This window comes from Talpa europaea (assembly GCF_964194135.1).
Source record: "Talpa europaea genome assembly, chromosome: 7".
Classification (NCBI taxonomy): domain Eukaryota; kingdom Metazoa; phylum Chordata; class Mammalia; order Eulipotyphla; family Talpidae; genus Talpa; species Talpa europaea.
The window spans coordinates 66,820,327-66,842,255 of NC_140074.1; the positions used below are offsets into that span (position 1 = coordinate 66,820,327).

The 21,929-nt window shown below is 43.1% G+C and overlaps 1 protein-coding gene across 4 annotated transcripts in view; it reads right to left on the reverse strand.

The window, feature by feature from the left end:
• ASTN2 (astrotactin 2) overlaps positions 1–21,929 on the reverse strand; it is a gene marked incomplete at both ends in the record, with an annotated part of 818,546 nt that overhangs the window by 557,883 nt on the left and 238,734 nt on the right. The gene's annotated exons all lie outside the window — the stretch shown is intronic.

Here is a 21,929-nt window from a genome sequence, read left to right on the forward strand (position 1 = left end):
CTGCCTACATAAACCAAACACCGGCATTCTTTGAAAAACAGAATCCTAAAATCGTTATACAATAAATGCACCATTTCCAGAATTCAACCCCAAATTACTCTAGTGGTGGTGAAACAAGAGTTTTATCCTGAGGGGCAGACACTTAGCAAAGACGAAGCTTAAGACGGTCCAGATGGACAAAGACTTTAACACCACTGCTACCATTGTGCTCAATTAGGTAAAAGAGAAGACAACAAATAAAAATGTAAGAATTATTAACAGGAAAATTGCATGCACACACATGTGTATACATATATATATATATATATATATAAGCAAATGAAGACTTTAAGACAGAAAAATGAAAAAAATACATGAAATTTGAAAATCACTGGAAGAGCTTAATAGAATGGAGATGACAGATATAATCAGTGACCTTGAAGATTAATAAAAAAAGTTCTAATCTGAACAAGGGAAACAGGAGATTTAAAAAATTAAACAGTATCTGAAGGATCCATGGATAATACCAAAAGTTCTAAATACAGATAATTGGAGTTGCAGAAGACAAGCAAAGAGAACAGGGTAAGAACTAAAACATTTAAAGAAATAGTGGCAGATTTTACCAAATTCAGCATAAGCTATAAGTGAGCGAATTCACAGAGCTCAGGAAACACCTGACAAAGTAACATGGGAAAAGAAAAAAAGTCTGTACTTATAATCAAACAGCTGAAAATAAAACATTAAGAGAAACCACACTCAAGCCATTTCAAGATGGCAAGAAAAAGCACAAAGATTAGAGAACTGAAAATATTGTTTGCAGATGATATGATTATTTAGAAAAAGAATCACAAAGAAGCCACACAATAACTATCAGAATAAGTGACTCTACTACGGTAGAAGATAAAGGTTAATATAAAAGGTTAATTGTATTTATATATATAGGCAGCAAACAATTGGAAAATGAAATTTCAAAAACAATTTCATTTACAATAATACAAGAAATTCTAAACTACTTAATAAGTTTAACAAAAGGCACACAAGATCTCTTCAATGAAAATAGAAGAAAACTGCTAAGAGGGATGAAAGAGAACCTAAATAAATACAGAGATATACACCATGCCTGTAGATTGCTAGATTCAATATTGTAAAGAGATCATTCTCCCTCCCCCTCCTTTGATTTTTCTGTAGGTTAAATGTAATTCTAATTCTAATTCCAGCAGGCTTTTTGGAGGGATATAAATTGACAAAGTGATTCTAAAATTTATCTAGCTGTACAGGTAACCTAGAAGAGCCAAGCAATATAAAAATAGAACAAAACTGGAGGACATTTTCTACCTATTTTCAAGGTTTAGTATAAAACACAAGTAATCAAGACAGTGTTTTATTGGCTAACGGACAGGCATATAGAACTATGAAATGGAATAGAGAGTTCAAAATATACACACAACTGATTTTTGATAATTTGTTGAAAAAGAAAACGTTTTTCAACAAATGGTGCTGGAACAACCAGGGAGCCATATGCTCAAAGAAATGAACACAGATCCTTAGTTCACGCCACAGATACACATTCATTCACAATGGATCGCAGTACTAAAACTATAAACCTTCCAAAAGGAAACAGGAGAAAAATCCTTGTGATCCTGGAGGGGGAAAACTCTCTTTAATGAACATGAATCATTTTAAATTAAAAAAAAATAAACTTGTCGGTGGCATTTATCAGATGAAGGCCAGCAACCTGTTCCCGGTTCAATGAATGACTCAAAAACACATTTTAGTCTAAGATAAATTGTTTCTAAATAATGCTCTTCTTGTTGGTCAGACTTAAGGACAGAGAGGGAATCCCAGCGGAATAAGTGTTCGCACTTCTCTACATTCCATGCATGAAATTGGAACAGAGACAATTCAATAATTTATCAGAAATTGTGTTTTTAGTAGAGTCATTCTTCCTGCAGCTATCTGGGGAACTGAAGCCTTCATTGATACACTGCATTAGCTCTGAATTGTTTTGTATATTCAAAATTCATCACATATGTATACATCATGGTGTAGCAAAAAATGATTGGATTGGGAGTCAGGATATTTGGAGTCTGAGTCTTGCTTCTTTAATTCTGTGTGACTTGGATGGTTTTAAACACAGCCCCCCACCCCAATTCTCCAATATACCTCACACTGAGAGGTAGGATCTCCTCTCCTTGATTTGGTGTGTGCTTGCTATTGCTTTTATTAGGACAATGGTAAGGTGAGACAATGTGCTTCAAGATTTGGTCAGAGGAGGTCATGCAGCTTCACGTGGCTCTTTTTGGGGGGTTGCACAGAAAGCAGCTTGTTCCCATTCACAGTAGTTATAGACAACTCAGAGACTATGATGTTGGGGGCGGGGGCACTTATAGAAGCCTCAGAAAATAGCCCAGCTGAGGCCCAGCTACCAACTAGCGTCAACCACTCACCATGTCAGTGGCTTATTTTGGATATCCAGCCCAGCTAGCCCTCAGGTGACTGTAGCGCCCCCTGTTGTTTGACTGTAACCACACAAGACTCCAAGCAAAGACTGCCCAGCCCAACCAACCCAGCCCTAATTCCTGATCCACAAGACTGTGGGTAAAGTAAGAGTAGTTGTTTTTAGCCACAGCATCAGTGACAATAACTATATCATTGTTCTTGGGTGAGCCTTGTGACCTCTTTTAGATTCTTTAAGTCTTCCATCTCTAATGCCATCTACTCATAATACCATTGAAAGACTTTTAAAGAATGTGATCAATTTTGAAGGACTGATCAAATACTTGCAGTGTTGTTGCACTCATTTATTGATAAGCTTGCTCATCAGACTATTGAATATCTACTATGTGTCAAGTTCAGCTCGGAGGCTAGGCCACTGCAGAAGTGGGTATATGGGGCTGCTCCTTTCCTGGAGATTAGAGGGAATAGTTGGGATTCCAGGTCTGATGTGTGGAGGGAGTGGGAGGCATGAGGGTGGAAGAAAGATCAGGGCACAAGAGACACAGAGCACCTGGATTTGCTCTGTAGTGAATGGGAGAAAACTAAAAGCAGAATGTGGGCAGCTGCGCAAAGTTTCTTGTGACCAAGGTACAGGCCAAGGTACAGGATCTCAACATCAGCTTCTCATTCTGCTGAGTGCAAGGACAGAAAACGGCATGCTGGGAGGCAACAGTGGCAGTTTGGCTTCAGCATATCTGCCAAATCCCTCTTCTCCAATCAGGCTTGGCCAGGATTCAACACCACCCGGGAAAATACTGTTCTGTGGTCAGTGGAATCACTCAGATGATTGTGGCCCTCTGCATAAAGTGTGTGTGTGTGTGCATGTGTGTGTGTGTATGTGTAGGGGACCAGGAAAATCCAGTTATTGGAAAAATAAAGCACTTTCCCATTTATGCCTTAAGTACATCCTTTTAACTTGATTATATAAGCAGAATTCACAGGTCCTCTGGTAGCCATGTGTTTAGGGAGTGACATTAAAGAGCCACCCTGCAACCGTTGGAGTCTCTACACCCATCAGTCTTTCCCTGCACCTCTTTCAGACAATATGGTACCACTTGAAAATGGTGACTGGTGGTGATGGTGGTGATTTCATAGCAATTAAAGTCTCAGGATGAAGAAGAGAGACCAGGGCGAGGAGCCTTAGTTTCCCCTTCTGTGGGGAAGGTCTAGGACTCTGTGGTTGACACGTGAAGGACTCCATGCAAACACCAAATTTAATGAGCTCAGATTCAAGTGAAATGAATTTTTACTTGCATTCCTTTTTTCCCTTGGACACGTTGAGGGTTTTAAATAGCTCAGGGAGAGAGGGGAAAATAAAAGTTAGAAAAAGAAACCTGCTCTAATACACACTAAAGCTGTTTTAGGAAAGGTTTGAAAGAATCAGGACTCTGTTGGAAAAGGCAGAATTTTCCCACATTGTCTCAAAATGTGGACAGGAGCTTTTCTTCTCCCTTAGCTAGGCGTGGTACCTGATGCATGGTAGGTAGTAACAAAAACCAGTGTTCTTCTCCACTTCATACAGGTCTCTGCTCAAGTGCCACCTCCTCCAAGAAGCTCTCCATGACCAGTATCTGAATACCATGTTCTATTTTTCTTCACATTTATTGCTACATGAGATAAAGTGCTATATTTTCCTGTTGCTTAAGAATAAAAAAGGGGTTAGAATCTCTGTCATCACCATACGCTTGACTTAGTGAAGGGTGTGACGCATAGAAGGCACTCAATAAATATTTGTGCAATAAATGAATAGACAATGCCTAGGAAAACATGCACAAGGTCCAAAAGGTTAGAGCTGCAGGGAAGAATCCCCAGTATCAGTTCTGCCTGGCTCCTCCAGAGAGGAGAGCATTTGCCTATAGGTTGGGAAATCTCTTGCAAACACATACACATTTTAGGAACTTGCCTATTTGGTTCTATGAGAAAGTCTCCGGGGAAATGAAGGAAATGAAAAAAACGATTTTCATTTTGCAGACACAGTGTGTTATTTCCCAAATTGCTCTGGATTTCCCAGGAAATGGTTTCAGGTATAGGGAATGAGGGCTAGGGCCAGAGCAGTCAGGACCAGTTGTGCTGACAGAGGAGTCGGGCCTGTTCTGAGGGAACGCAAGCTTGGAGAGAGGCCTCCAAGGATCTCAGTTCCCCTCACCTTATTCCCTCACCTTTGGTTCCAGAGTTTTCCAAGCCATGGCACATGACAAAGCCTACCCTTACCCATGATGGAAAGAACATGTGCCTGGGACTAATTTGAGCTTAGCCTCTTCCTCACTGTGTGATTTTGAAAAAAATTACTTAAATTCTTTGGCTCTTTTAAAGTTATAAAAGTTTTACAATATGAGAGGTCGGAACTCTGATTCCTGCTCCAGCAGCTCTTTCTGAGATGAGGTATTTGTGGCTAACACAAATTGTGACTTGTCTGTTACCCTGACTTTCCCTGGCAGGAGACAGGCTGACTTCAGAAGCTTTTCTGTGGGTGGATTGTGGGTAGAGTTTGCCAGGTGGAAGTGAACAGATGAGAGCAGGAATGCAGACAGGGTGATTCCCTAGCATGCACAGCTCCACTTCACATTCAAGGAAGTGACTTGAATTCAGAGATTATGTAATTGTGAAATCCTGAACAATTACAAAATATTTTGGCTCCTCTTGGATATGGGGGAGGGGCACACAATCGTGAAACTGGGAAGGTGGAGGCTCATAGGAGAGCTAAATCATGTCTGTTTGTGAACAGCTGAGCGTCCCACCTTCCCACACATGTGTGCTCCACTTCCTGCAAGAGGAGTCATTCTGTTAAGCTGGCAAGGGTTGCTGAGTATCAACTTCTTGCCGAGTTTCGGGTCCAGAACCCATTCTCAGACCCAAACCCACTCATGGAAGGCCAGCCTGGCTCCCCTGTCAGTCACAGCGCCACAGCAAGTCAACACAGTCATAGTTCTTCCAAGACCTGTGGCCAAAGATTTTAGGTAACCATATCCCCAGCAAGAGGAATAGCCTGATTTTTCAAAGATGGCTGAATGTGAGGTGACACTAATCCCAGGCACTGAGGGCTCAGATGGGGGGTGATGGATGAGCCACCAGGAAATAGGATGGAGTTCAGGCCAAGGTCCAACTCACGAAGACATGAGATTTTCCCAATCCCTGGAGGTATAATGTATATCACCATCACCCCACTGTTTCTGTGATCTCCGAGTAAAACTACAGAAGTGGGGAAAGAAAATGGAGGCATTTACATTCCCAACCAAGAGAGGAAAGCAAAACCAACATCTCATACTGAGGGTAGTGGGCATGATAAGTGATCTCTTAAACCCAGAAGATGCAGGGGCGGCGGCCTGCAGTGTATCTCCATTGAATTCACCTACCCGGTCCCTTAAACATGCAGACAGGTCCAGGAAGATGACCATGAGCAATCAACCTCGAGCCAATTGTAGGCTCAATTGGACCCGCCAGATGTGGTGTCTCCACTATATCAATTAGCACAGCCTTAGGTACATAGTCTGTGGTCACTGATCTGGAAAATAAGTTTGCTTCCATTTCTATCTAGAAAGAGGATTGAAAGCAGTTTTCATGCATGTGGTGTGGGACCACTGCACACCCACAGCCTGGCCCCAGGGCTGTGTTAACTGCCCTGATCTCTACCACAGCTGTCCAGAGGGGAAATGGCTTACCTGGGCATTTTGTATAATGTCACACTTGCCCACTCTGTTGATGCATCAGGCAATTGGGAACAGCTGAACAAAAAAGGGGAAGTACCTTTAAGTGTTTGATAAGATATATGTGTTCCAGAAGATAGGAGATAAGTTCTATGAAGAATTGGAGGCGTTCCTTATCAATGTAGATTTTAGGGTTCAGTGGTCTATGGCATGCCATACACCTGTGCTCAAATAGAGAAGGGACTCCTACATCTTATATGTCAAAACTCCAGGAAGAAAGCCGGATGCTGGGGGCCTCCCTGGTGGCGCAGGCAGTTGAGTGCAGTGGTGTGGTGCTGTCTTCAGCCTCTGCAGTGCCAGTTCGATCCCCGCTGGCCTCAGAGCAACCCACATGGCAAGTAAACCTCTCCTGTCTCGCCCGCTGCTCCCCTCAGCAGTGTATTTCAGTCAGTTTGCCTGTTCTGTTCCCCACTCTGTCTCTGGTGACTCCTCTCACCCTCCCACACATCTGGCCTGTACCCCGGTTCTTGTATAAATAAATAAATCTTAAAAAAAAAAAAAAAAGCAAGCAGAATGCTGGCTGGCCCCTTGGCTCTGCAAGCAGCATATTACACACTGAGGAATTCCTTGACCCTTATCTTCAGTGCATGGTTGGCTGCCAGCTTGGGGTGGGGGTGGGAGGTCCCAGAGCAAGAGAAGGCTCTGCAAGGGATCAGGCTATAGTGCCAATGATGCCAGTTGCCCCACATGATCCAGACCCATTGCTTGACTTATGGGGGTATAATTAATACTATGAGGAGCTTATGGCAGGTACCAATTAGGAGACCCATAATGTCGCACCCCACAAGTGTCTGCAGTAAGGCCATGCCATCTGCAGAAAAGAGGAAGAGAGAAAATTCCAGGTTTGCTTCAGGGTTCTATTGTGAGACCAGGAAGTCAGAGCTGCCCACCGTGAGCTGGATTCTCTCAGGCCACCAAGTCACAAGGAAGATTGTGGTCTCATTATAAAACAGAAATGGCACATTCAAGATCAGGTCCAAATAGGGACAGCCCAGATCCCATGTGGTTTACCTTTTCTGTGCTGGAACTTTCCACTCACTTTTTACCCATGGCCACCTGGGGGCAGGCAGGGAAAAAGCCAGGCTGGATTGACAAATAGATACTGACCCTGCATAGGAATATAAGCTCAATGGGGACACCTCCAAGGTGCACCTGCCACTCACTGTGTGGGAAGGAGAAAGCGTCAAGTAAGCCCTAACTTCTGCATGACCTGAGTGGCTAGTCAGGGCCTTGGCACAGAGACAGCAAGATCCCTTCCCCTTGCTCGCTCAACACCAACCCAAACAACAGCCTGCACGCTGTCAACAAGGCATGCCCTATTCCAGGGTGTGGTTGTCAGTGGAGGGTTTATGAAGCAGAAGCAAACAAAGACCACGGTTAGTGCTTCACTCACACATTGCAGCTCAACACCCCACATGAAACTCAGCCCAGTTCCCTGGAGCCTGCTCACAAAGCTTCGAGAGCACCAGCCCTTTCAAGCTGGTCTTGATGGCTGGGTGAGATAAAATAGGAGCAAAAAACAGACACTAGAGGAACGGACAAGATCCAAAGGGGCTGGCCTCAGTGTTCTGCAGGGCCCCATGCCCTGAAGTTCCACGATAAAAGAATCAAGGATTAGAGAGGCTGTCTCTCAATAACACAGCAGCGTCACCCAGGAAGCTGAGAAAACAGATTATAGGCTCCCCCAATGACGGGACCTGAGAATCTGCATCTCTATCAAGTTCTCAGGGAGTGCCCAGGTTGCCTGTCAAAGAACTGCCCCTTGAGCATCGCTGTAGGGTAAGTGGGATGCAGAGTAGGACCATGGACAGGGTCTGAGCTCCCACTCTGTGCTCTAGGAGCTGGCTTCCAAGAGGGAGTCCCACACTAAGTGCCTGGGCTTCAGGGGTTCAGCTTACCTGGATTCAAATCCAGGCTGTGCCACTGACTGGGTATGTGACCTTTGGCAAGTAGACCTTGCCTAGGCATCCTCAATTTTCTCATCTGTGTAGAGGTAGTAGTAATATGGACCTTACGGGGACACTGTGCATATTTAATTAGATGTAGTGGAAATAAACAGGCATGGTGACTGGCACACAGTGAGCCCTCCGTCAATAAGGAAACAGCGGCAATGGGTATTACTAATGTTTTGTAAAGTGCCAACCAATGTAAAAGACTGTATGTTCCTGGCATCTTGCTTATTTTTCAATTCAAATCCTCTGGGACACAGAGTAGTAACGTGAGAAGTGAAGCAAGGAAGAGACTCTAATGGGGGCTGTAACACCTCCTATTCTCCGCTACCCACCACTCGCCTCGCGTTTCCTGAGCCCTCTTCTCCAAGGTCGGCTTGTTTCAGGTTGAACCTTGGCTTCCCTAGGAATACACTTCCCTAGTCTAACCTGCAGTGCCAAGAAAGGGTGAGCAGCCATGTTCTTAGCTCCTATTTCTGTAATAAGCCTATCACAAATTTTTGGGTGAGCTGAAGTAACCCCAGCTGTTAGCAGGTTACCTGGCATGTAACACTGGCACAAATAGTATTTATTGGAATTGGGCTGAGTTTACAGAAATTAAGACAATTTGGGGCCCACAATTGCCTCTGGGTCCATGTATGATGTGGGGTTAGCTACTCCCCTCACTCAGGTCTCAGTTCTCCATTTGTCAAACATGAGCTTTCTCAGGCCCCCTTTCATTTAAGGTTTCCCTAAGAGTGTTGTGGACAGAGATCTCAGCCAAGACTGAGTAAACCAGGATGAGGACCCAGACCTGCCACTAACACATGATGGAGATGTCCCTGGTCCCCTGGACCTCAGTTTTCTCATCTACATTATGGAATGATTTCTGAGGTCTCATCTCCTGCTCCACACTCTTGAATTTCTAGGGTCTTTTATTTTATTTGGGGTTCAAAATCCAGACCTTGCAACAGTGTTTGAGGGGGTAGAGAAAGACTGTATTTCCTCCTATCCTCAGATGACCACGTTTTTCTGGCGGCCTCTCAGATCTTACTGGATGAAATCTCCCATAATAATGCACAGTAATAATGATCATTAATATTGCATGTAATCATTAAAGCAAGTAGCATCATATTACTCTCAAATCAGATGGCATCTTTAAGCTGAGAGTCAGATGCTTCAGCAAGACAGATGAAGGCAAAGACAGCTTGCTATTTAAGCCACTCACTTAAATGTTCCCTGCATGCATTTTCCAACCTAAAGAGAGGTAGCCTAAGTAGTGAAGAATGCATTGGCTTTGACTATAAAAGCCAAGCAGGTTCTTTTACTTGTTAGCTGTACGACTGTGGTCAAGTGACTCAACCTCTCTGGGCCTCAGTCTCCTCATCTGTAAATGTTTCTCAGCTCCCCTCCCCTCCCAAAGATCTCTTTTTTTTTTTTTTTAAAGATTTTTTTTTTTTTTATAGAGGCACGTTTTATTTATTTATTTATTTGTTTGTTTGTTTATACATGCACTGGGTACAGTCAGAAGTGCGGGAGGGTGAGAGAATTCACCAGAGCCAGAGCGGGGAGCAGAGCAGGCAGAAGGACCGAAGCACACTGCTGAGGGGAGCAGCGGGCAGAAGGAGAGGTCTGCCTGCCATGTGGGACCCTCCTCAGGTGGCCGGGGAGCAGCCGGGGATAGAACCGTCGCCGCAGAGGCCACGGGCAGCTTCGCAACCCAGCGCTCAACTGCTGCACCACCAGGGAGGCCCTCCCAAAGATCTCTTGAGGTAATGGATGTCAGGATGTGATGTAAACTGTTAAGCACTCTGCAAACACAAGGCATTGGCATGATGATAATAAAAAGTAAATGGCACATGAATATTTCACATGCGTGGACTGGGACAGATGATTTGTAAAGCACTCCTGTTAATGGGGTTTTATAAGTACACACTCCCTCTCCTTATTATCAACTTCCTAATGATCTCTTTCCAAATCTTATCTTCAAATTCTCTTTGTCTACTCCCACCGTCTGCCGATTATTTCTTAATATCCTCTCTCTTGCGGAGCTATTTATTGCTAAACCCCGGGTGGCATTTGGGGAGACAGTTGGTTCGAAAAATATACACATACGTATTTTGCACAGAGACATAAACAAAACAAAGCCAGGACACCTCAAATCTAAGTCAGGATATTAAAAAATATATATCTTCCTGTGATCTGCCAGAGCTGCTCATATTAGCGACCATTGTGTGAAATTAGGTTTAGCAACTCCGGCCCTATATGTAGTCTCCAATCCATTCACATGTAGCATTAATGTGGAGAGGGGAAAAATGAACAGGTTAGGGTGGGTATTTTTTTCATCTTTTTTTTTCCTTTTAAAAAACTGTATGAGTTTTTACAAAGCCTTTTGGAGTCTCTCTTGGCTAAAAAGGAAATCCTTTTGCCATTAACTGTTCCTGCAGAGAGAGCTCGCTGGCTGCAAGATCATGATGAGGGTAAGCATTAATTAAATCTAACTGCGAGAGAATAATTATGTACACATATCCGTCAGGGCAAGTTGTCACTATCCAGTAACAAAGTTGGATACAAACTCCATCAGCAGAACTGTCAGGCAGCTGTTAAAAGGATATAAATGTGTCCCAAAAGGATCATTTCATTTAGGGGGGGGGGATTGGATTGCAAAGGATTAATGAGGCGAGGGGTTTGTGTTTTCAATTGGATGTAAAATGCAAACCCAGTAAGTGTGATATCATCATTTAACCTTAATGTTTAGCTACATTTGGATTTCTAGCACGTGGTGGGGGCAATTAGACCTTGTACATCAAACCAACATTTTCCATACTGAAATGAGATTAAAGGTTGGATTTTTAAAAGTTAAACTGCACCTAAGTTTACAACAAAATCATAAAATCAAATTTTCACAGATGGCATATTCTTAATAATAATTAGGCAGGAAAATGAATGCAAATCCCACTAGGGTGATCAGGGGATGCAGGAAAGGGTCCTCTTTTTGTGGTTGCCTTGACTTCTGCTGAATTTCAGCCTAACTTTTGAGCACAATGCCTGCACAGGGACCCAAGACATGTGATGTGAACGCAAGTCTTGGAGGTAGCCACTCCCAGCAGATACAACTGCAACTTGGGAGAAAGGACAGTGACATTGGAAGCAGACAAATCTCAGTTTATATCCTGGCTGCACCACTTTCTTTTACCAAATAAGGGTAAAGAAAGATGGTTGTTTCCATAGCTTGGCTACATAAGCAGTGCTGCACTGAACATAGGAGTACATGCAGACCTCTGAATTTGTTTGTTTTCGTCATATAGATATCTAGGAGTGGAATTTCTGGATCAAATGGTAGTTCTATTTCTAATATTTTGAGAAATCTCTGCACTGTTTTCCATAGGGACTAGCCCAGTCTTCCCAGAGAGAGAGGAATGAATGAGAAAAATGTGTTATATATACACCATGGAATAGTATTCAGCTACATCAACAGGATGAACTCTTGGATGAAGCTGGGAGGGATAATGCTATATGAAATAAGGCCAAAGGAAAAAGATAAATATTGGATAGTTTCACTTACATGTGGAATATAGAGAAAATAAAGGAGCAGACAAAGCCAAACAAATAGCAAAAATCTGACTAAAACTCTGACTGTGAATTGAAGCAACAAGATGGTGGAGGGGAGTGGAAGAAGGAAGACAGAGTGGGGAGGGGCACAGTGGACTGTGGTGGAGGACCTGGGTATCTTGGTGGTGGGTGGGTATGGTGATGCACATCTGAGGACGTGGGGTCCTGTGCCTCTGAAGCACATACAGTGTTGTTAAGCAATGTTACTTCAAAAAGAAAGAAAGAAAACGGTTATAATAATAATACATTTGAAAGCATCTATTATACCGACTGGCCCACCGTAAATGGCCAGTTACTGCTGTTGTTTCTTATCAGACATACAGCCCAAAGCAGAAAATAGGAAAGAAAAAATTATCACAACACCAGCCCCAGGTTTGCCCCTCCTGTAACTTCATCTTGGCGGGGGGGAGTCACAGGCAGTGAAATGCGTTTCAACTAGGCAAGGAATATGAAGCCTGACCGGTTTTACTGCAGACTTGGTGGTCAATGTCAAGGTCATTTTCTCCAGTGCACTTGCAACAATTTGTAATCATGTGCTTGAATGCTTCCTTGCCTAACTGATGGCTTGCATGTTTCCTCCTCCTTTCCTTGATTCCCCACAGTGAGTGGGGATCTTGTGTACCTGGTTTTCTGCTGCCATCTCAGGGCCTGGCATAGTGTCTCCCACTTGATAGAGACTTAGTTGGGCAGGGAAGTAGCAGGAGGGGCTAGTAACTTGGAAATGGGAGGGCAGAAGCAGCATTAGAGATGGGATGGAAAGAAACCCATGTTATCGCAGGGAGGATGCTGGGACCACAGAGGTTGAGCTTTGAGAAGTCAGAGTCTAGCAGAGACCCTAACATCCTGGGATGTTAGATTACCCATATAAGTACCTAGTCTTGAGTTCTCACAGTTTTGTGCAGTTATTTCCATACAGTGCTTCCTGCAAACAGAATGATTCTTCAAGCCCCTGCCCCATCACACAACCTGTGAGGTTTGATACTCATGCCATGCCTTTCCTCTGACCGGGTCACACTGACCCTCTCGGGAAACTCCCTTGGGAAGGTAACTAGGCTGACACAGCTGTGGAAAGAGGTCACAAAAATTTTCACCACTAGCCTAAGCATAAGGCCTTTCTATTTCCAGAAGATATCCTGACAAAGTGTACTATTTTTATGGCCCAAAGGAGAATATGAGGAATATTGATTGGAACAAAATACTCTGACTTTGGCTTGACAGTAACCATTTTTCTGGAAATGTTCTCCTTCAGCCACAAATGCCCCATACACTCCTTACTTCCCATCACAAAAAAAAAAAAAAAAAAAACAGATTCAGGTTGCTTCTCCTCCTCTCCCATCCTTGGTAGAAAGGAATATCTTTCAGAGGGACAAAATTAAACTACATTGAGTCATAAATTTGCAAAAGCATATCATTGAAAATAGTTCAGAAAATTGGGTCAAAGCCAGAAAATTGAGGTCGTAAGATGTTAATCAACATCCATAAACAGAACTACTCATTTCTTGAGAAAAAACAATCTACAAACTCCAGTTCTTGGGAGACAGAATTTGACATATGTCCATTTGCTTATATTGGATAGTTGAAATTTTCTGTATTATGATTATTATTATTATTATGACTATTATTATTGTGCCTGCTAGATTTAGGACAATTTCTCTAAAAAAATGTACATATCAACTTGTCATTGCATTTCTCTCATTTTTTGCTGTATGTATGTAAAGACAGATTTCATTTTTCTCTGGGTGAACTGCTCCTTTTTATGATTAGTTAATAACCCTCTTTATTCCTAAAGATTTTTTGTTTCTTGTTGTAAAGTTTATTTTGCCATATATTTATATTTCTCCCCAAACTTTCATTTGATTAGTATTTTGCCTACTATCTATTTCTCCTTTCCCTTTACTGTCAAACCTTGTATCTTTAAGTTTTAGGAAGATCTCTAAATAGTATCTGATGAGATTTTGCTTAATATAATCTATTTTTGAATTTTGATGTGCATGCTATATTTACTATGATTATTGATGCTTTGGGGCTTATTTTAACCACCTTATATTTCTTTCATTTTTTCCCTTGCTTGTGTTTCTTCTTTGCTTTTACTTCCTTCCACAACAGGGCTACTTGGATTCATCCTGACATTGACTTCTAAACTCAAGGTTCGGGCTTGCATTTCCTCCTCATTCCTTGTCCCCTCCACCTAAGGAGATTCTTTCATTTTTGAGATAAACTCACATTTTTTGAAAAGTCAGGCTTTACTTAACACCAGTGTGTGTGTGTGTGTGTGTGTGTGTGTGTGTGTGTGTGTGTGACAGGAAGAAGGCCCACCAGCTTTTGAGAGCTCACCATACATCTTACAAGCTTAATTCCCATCTAAGGATAGGAGCTTTTGTTACAAGCAAAACCATTCTTGTTTGTAAGAACACATTCTAGAAATAGGAAATTTTCCCAAAATAATTATTGAGGCCCAATATGGCAACTCCACCCCACTACCCTAGCACTGAAAGGCATGCACTGGACAGCACCCTCAGATGGCTCTGCTCCCTACCCCACACCCCAGAGTTGAGCCATGTCTATCTTGAACATGGGGAAATGTGTCTCTTTGTACTCTTCTAAGTCATTAAGACATTTGATGGCAATTGAATAAGAAAAGAGACAAGCTTCCTACTGCAAAGAGTGTATTTTGCCCAAATTACTCAAGAGTCATTCCTTCTGTAGGTAACGGGCCCACATGATTTTACAAGCTGAAAATGAAAATAGGACAGTTTTGTAAGTCAGGAGACTCAGGATTCCATTCCTCTGTGTCATTCTTGTTTGTAAGAACACATTCTAGAAACAGGACATTTTCCCAAAAAAATTATTAAGGCCCAATATGGGCCTCAGAAAGACACAGTTTCCCTCTGTGACACTGAGGTCTCCCTCTCTATCACTTTCCACATCTATAAGCAGGTTGGAGCAGATGACCTTGAAGTTGATTTTCATTTTTCGTGGACTAAGACTATAGAATATATAGATATGTCTATATATAGGGTATAGCTATTTAGAGACTTTAGATATATATAGAGAGAGAATACAGAATTTTTTTTTCAAACAGAGAATATTTCCCCCCATGTGTCTCTAGCCTGGCGACAATGACTAAGACATCAGGATTCACCCAAAGTCACAGAACTAGGATTCTGAGTCCACATCTGAGATTTTCCCTTACACCAGGGGCTGTGGGCCAAGTCTGGCCAACTGCTTACTTTTATATGATCCAGGAGCTAAGAATGGTTTTTACATCTTTGAGCGGTTAAAACAAATCAAAAGAAGCAGCGTATGTTAAGATGGGAAAATGATATGAAATTCATATTTTAGTGTCCATAAATAAATTCCACTTTTCTCATTAGAAGAACTCTATTACCAAAAAATGGTACTTGGTTATTATTATCTTTGGAATATCAGGACCAAAATTTGTGAAAAATTTCCTCTCACTGTGTAAGTATCTACACACTATCCTCAAGCTTGCCTCATAATCAGCAAGGCCTAAAATATTTTATGCCTGGCCCTTTACTGAAAAAAAAATGTGCTGATGAAACCAAGATATCAAGATTCAGATCTACTGTCCTTCTCTATACCACAAGCAAGACTATATCCAGCAATGGCTGGAGAGCAGAGTATCTTTAGCATTGTTAAAAGAGGTCAATCTCTCTCTCTCCCTCCTTCCTTTCTCCCTCCACCCCTCCCTCTCTCTCTCTCTCTACAATATTGGTTTGCAACACCATATGTGATTTAAATCGATATATGACGATTAGGATCCTCCCTTCTGGTATATGTAACAACGTCGCATCCACCACCAAAGAACCACAGCCCACCACCACAGTCCAGGGTCCTCTTCCTACTATGTCCTCCTCCTTCTACCTCCCACTCTGGTAACTTCAATTATTCTATAGTCAGAAATTTCTAGGTTGTGTTATTCGTTTGGTTTTATCTGATCCTTTGTTTCTTTATATTCCACATATAAGTGACACCTAGTATTTGTCTTTCTCCTTCTGATTTATTTCACTTAACATAATCCCTCCAGTTCCACCCAAAATGTCACAAAAGGCAACAGTTTATCTGTTTTAATAGCTGTGTATGTACATGGAAGGGTAATATTTTTTAAAAACCTAAAAATTACATATAGGGGAAATTATATTTCTATTGATCTGTATTTCTAAAACGAATACAGAGGTAAATAAGCAGCAGTTATAAAAGGCACCATTTGCCCTTGAACATGTGGTCCATGCAAAACTCCACACATAACATAGGACTCCCTCAAAACTTAACAACTAGGGCCTCCCTGGTGGTACAGCAGGTTCAGCGCAGTGCTGTGAAGCTGTCTTCAGGCTCTGCAGCATGGGTTCAATTCCCGGACAGCCAGGGAGATACCCACATGGCACAACCGACCTCTCCTTTCTTGCCCACTGCTGCCCTCAACAGTGTTTTTGGTCCATCTGCCTGTTCTGTTCCCCACTCTGTCTCTGGCACATTCTCTCACCCTCCTGTGCCTCTGGCCTGTACCCCAGCTCTTGTATAAATAAAATGAATCTTAAAAAAAAAAAAAAAAAAAACTTAACAACTAATAGCCTACAGTTGACCAGCAGCCTGGGCGATAACAAAAATGTTTGATGAACAATATTATGTGTTTAAAAACTAGAGAAAAAAAAATAAGAAAATTCATGAGAAAATACATTGACAGTAGTGTATTTATCTATACTCTGAGTTCATGTCACCTGTTTATAAGAAAATCCACCTGTAAGTGGACCCATGTGGTCCAAATCCGTGTTGTTAGTCAACTGTCCAGACTTTAGATCAGCCATAAAAGAATTAGAATAGGGGAACTGGCCCTCCCTCAACCATCTGTACCAAATATCTACAGAAGTTCTTTCCCATAGATGAGTCTCATTTTTTTTCATCAGCAAATTGAGAACCACTATCCTTACATCATGGGGCTGTGAGGACCCACCCAGGCTTTAGTATACATTGGAGACATAATTAAATATCATTACTATAGGTTGCAAAAATCATCCCACTGCTTTGCTCCTTCCTCCTTCACAAGATGAACGCTCTGTCTCCACCTGGGAACCTGAGACGGGGCCAGTCTCACTCGAGCAACACAACAAAGCAGAAAGAATAGCATGTACTTCAGAGCTTCTGCCTCAAAAAGTCTAGCAGCTCCTGTTCTTCCCCTTTGGGGATCCCTCAACTATTTGATCTCCAAAGACCAACCAGAGGTACATGGCCGAGGTCAGCTGCTCTACCCAAACCAGAACTGTCAGACTGACTTTAAGCTTAATAAATGTTGCCAATTTAAGTCCAAGGTTTTAGGGTGTTTTGTTACATCATGTCTCTCAATCACATCACACTGCCCATTCTGATGAGTGAACTAACCTAGAACTGTGCCCAGACCCTCCAGGGCCTGCCCCAGAGCCTTCTATCAAAATGGCTTCCAGGTGCCTCTCTACTCAGCCAGGCAGGCAGGATTGACTGAGAGCCCCTGACATACTTCAGATGGACAAGGAAAACCGCTGGGAGGAGATATACACTTTTAGGAACGCAAACTTCTCTGCAAGACACACCAGGGAGGATTTATGAAGGCAGAAGTGTGCTCTGACTGCAAATGGGCTCTCCCAAGCCTCAAGCCAACCCAGCCCAGGGAGCACTCGGTGGCTCTGTTACTGGCCCTGCCAACACCTCCAGGGTGGGTCCTGCAGTCCACAAAAAGGCAAGCCAGGGCCTTAGATCAAATATTCTGTCTTTGAAGATGCCAAGGCTCTGATTCCAGGATGCAGCTAATCTATAGAGAGTATTTCCATAAACTTTCTAGCACATTCTCACAACAGCCCTGGCAAACAAGAAAGGTGGGCCTATCCAGGTGGCACAGATGGAATCCCTAGGGAACTGAACAGCTGCCATGAGGAAGCCTGCCCTTAAGAGCTGGGGTTCATCCAGGGCTTGCTGACTCCTAATACTGGGCTTTTCACTTGACAATAACGCTTCTCAAGCAGACTGATAGTCAATGACCATTTGAGTTGGAGGAGACTTGTGGACAAAATCTAGCCCATCCCTCTTGCTTACCAAATTAGCAACAGCACAGGATTATTAGGTCCCTACTATATTCAGTGCTGCCCATTGAGCACCAGTCATAAATTTACTCTAAGCCTCCCAGCCTCCCTACCAGTGAGCTGATGTTAATGTTTGCAGATTGGCTAATGGCCACTCAGCCAGGTCAGTCAGTTCCCAGCACTGAGCCAGGCAAAGGCAAAAGTGAGGTATGACTCCACTTCTATCTGAATCCAGAACTTGAGCTCCTCAACTTTCCACCAAACCACACAGCTTCTTAGATGGGGACACTGAGACCTGGAGAGCTGAAGGTCTTGTTCAAGATCATATAGCATACTTGCTTAATCTTCCTGTAATTCATGAAGCATTAAATGAGCATCTGCTATTTGTCAGGAACTAGACTAGTCAACAGAATCACAGATAGGACTTGAGGACATTAATTAATGGGAAGAGAAGTGGCCCTAAATTATTCAAATAAAAGGGAGTAAGTGACAAGGGAGAGAAGAGATTATTAAAGTGTAGAGGACATATGCATGACTTTCATTGCAAAAAACTTGAAAAGATTTGAAGAGGGAAGTGGCTTTAAAGCTTAGTTTGGAAAACGAGCAGACACTTGGCAAGTGAATGGAGAGGGTGTGGAAAATCCAGCTGGAGACAGAGTGGAGAGGTGGAGAAAATAGACTTGGCCTAGACTGTGCCACTAGGTCTGTCCAGTCTCCCCTCTATCCTTGCAAGCATCTCCTGCTTTCATTCCAAACTTCATCTTTTGATTATGTGGTTTCAAAATTTCCTTTGGCAGAGGGGCAGTGAGCACCATCCAAAACTCCATGGTTGAAAGGGAGGGCTGCTAAGGACACAGGGTTGGGGGAACACCACTGTGAACCACAGAAATGAGAGAGTAATCCTGGAACTGCCCAAGGAATCGTTAGGCACTAACGATTAGAATTAGCCCACTAAGGCTAATCATTTAAAGACATTAATGGGAAAAAAATTAAAAAGTAAAGTCACTATTCCTAAATAGTGTTTTTCTCCAACTAAGTGAATAATTACAGTCAGTTGTAAATCAACAGTATGTATACACACACTGTTAGATATATATATATATATATATATATATCTGTGCCAAAGCATGTTAACATAAGCCTGCATTCTGCAGTCAGTGTCCCACAGTGAAAGAGCCATTGGGCTCCATCTATTAGGGAGGATAAGGCAGAATGTGCCTTTCCTCCCAGGTGGGGACATAGCTGGGAATCCGGGGCCCGGCTCCAACGGTGGATCTGGAGCCTACCCACCTCACCAGCATCAGCTTTGTTCACACTTTGTCGCCCCAGATATTCCCAGAATGCCCTGCACAGTGTCACTCTCATGTGACTGCATACTTTCTTTCTTCTTCCAGCAAAGCCTTGCCAACCTGTCTCCTTGGTTACTATCAATGCACTCTTTGAGGGCCACCTTCTTGTGCAATCTTGTTTAATTAATCTCCTAGGTTAGTAACACTCCAGACTGGTGTACACACTTTCCCATGTGTCCCATGGGGCGCACATGTATGATCCCTGCTTCCTTCACTAAATGGTGATGTGCTGGTAGGCAGATGTGAGTGGCACAGCCTGTACAGGACATATCAATCGAAGTAGAAAGACTACCTTAGAAAATGTACAGAGCACTAAAAATGACATAACCATTGGGAATGCCACTCCTGAGAACAAGGAACTGATTCCCTGGGGCCAAAAAGACCCTGCAGTAGGTAGCCCTGACTCTTCATTAGCTCAGAGAAAGAAATGTCTCATCTTTCAGAATCGTGTAGCCAATGATCACCCTCACAGCAGCAGTAATCACACAGACATATTTGCCAATACAAGAGGAAATAAAGCCTTTCCTTCCAGTATCTGGATAGAGTTGGTAGAATTTCACAGCTCAAAGATCTTAGTCAAGCCAACTAACAGTAGAACTCAAGTCACCTGAGAACTAAAATGTGGGCTCTAGATTCACAGTTTCACAATCTATGAACTGGAAAACATGGGCATGTCACCTAACAAAGCTTGAGCTTCCTCTTTTGTAGAATGGGGATAATTATAATCCTTACCTATCGGTGTTGAGGGGAAATTTAAAATGATATAATAGTTGATGTGCATACTACTAAGACGATACTAAGTGCTCAACAGATTCTAGTTATACCACATCTCACTAACCCATTGTATCCTGCAAGGCCCCAAATAATCACAGTCCATTCATTCACCCTCCCACCCACCCACCCACCTATCCAACCATACATTTTCCCATTCAGCCAATTGCTATTCCATGTCAGTTCTGTGTCAGGCATTTGGCTAAAGAGAGACATAAATCACTGTCTTTCCCATCATGGGACTGTCAGAGTGGAGGAGGGAGACAGATGTGTCCACACATATTTATAGCGGGCTGCTGTGATAAGGGCTGTGGCAAGCAGCACAGGAGTTTCAAGTACTAGACAAAGGAGTGGCCCACTCAGCTGGGATGAGAGCTTCGAGATGAGGATAGAGTGGGGTGGGGGTCTTTACAAAGAAGGCTTTAAAAGTGAACTGAGTAGCAATTTTCAATCTGGAGCAGAGAGAAGAGAGGAGAGGAGGGTCTTTCAGGCAGAGCATGATCAGTACACAGACTTGGAAAGCACAGCATGGTGGGGGAGGAGAGGCAGCTGAGGATGCAGAACACAGTGACCTGGGGCTTGAAGGGGCCAGGGGTGGGCTGGAGTCCAGGCTGAGAAGCAGCCGTGTAGCCAGCTCGGGGAACCTTTTAATATTGCTAAATTGTGTGCCATTCGTCCTGTAGATGCTCACCTCTAAAATCGGGTAAATGTATCCCTAATGGATAATAACACTGACCAAAAAAAAGTAATGATAGAGCAGTGATAAGAATAGCAAAAAAGATAATAGAGCATGCATGCTCAGTGTGCTCCTTTGCCCAGCTCTGTGCTTGGGCCATGGGTATGTTATCTCATGTGACCCCATGGAAGCCCTCAGGGGGACGGTTCCTCATCTTCCTAGCATAATCGGCATAAGCATGGTTGCTATTTCTGGTACATCAACATTACCTAAAGACTTGAAAAATGTTAACTAATAAATTTTATTTTTTTTAAAGATTTATTTATTTATACAAGAACTGGGGTACAGGCCAGATGTGTGGGAGGGTGAGAGGATTCACCAGAGACAGAGCGGGGAACAGGACAAGTAGACTGACTGAAATACACTGCTGAGGGGAGCAGCGGGCAAGACAGGAGAGGTCTGCTTCACCATGTGGGTTTCTCGCTGGCCAGCTGGGATTGAACTCGTGCTGCAGAGACTGTGGACAGCTTCACAGTGTGGCACTCAACTGCCTGCGCCACCAGGGAGGCCCCTAACTAATAAATTTTAAACTAAAACAAATATGGGGGCCTCCCTGGTGGCACAAGGGGTTAAGCACCGCACTATGAAGCAATCATAGCCTCTGCAGCACAAGTTTGATTCCTGGCCGGTGCGGGAGCAACCCACATGGCACAGCAGACCTCTCCTGTCTCGCCCACTGCTCCCCTCAGCAGTGTACTTCAGTCAATCTGCCTGTTCTGTTCCCCACTCTGTCTCTGGTGAATCCTCTCACCCCCTGCATCTCTGGCCTGTACCCCAGCTCTTGTATGCAAAAAGAAATAAATCTATAAAAACACATATGCACATATTATGAAATAGAACAGCATGGTTGTTGTTGTTTTGTTTTGCTTTTTTGATGGAATCTGTAATTTGAGGCAAATGACTGATGTCTTTTGACCACAGCTTCGGACCATTTGGGGATGTGTTTATGCTCATGTGTCTTTACAAAATCTTTATGGACAAATTTAAGAAATCCCCGATGCAAGGGACAGAACATCAGGACAATGTTCTAGGCAAGAGGGTGACAAAACCAAACCTAGTGTGTTTTCAAAAGATCACTTCCACCTCCAGGGTGGAAGATGGGTTTGTGGGTAAAGAAGTGAGTACAGGAACACGGAATAGAATAATGAAACCTCAACCAAGCCAGAGGCAATGGCCTGGGGAAGCATTGGTGAATCTGCAAGATGCTGGAGGTGCAGGAGCAGGTCCTGAGGATATTAGCTACTTTTTCTTGAGGGTTGACCATGTGCCAGGCTCTGGGCTAA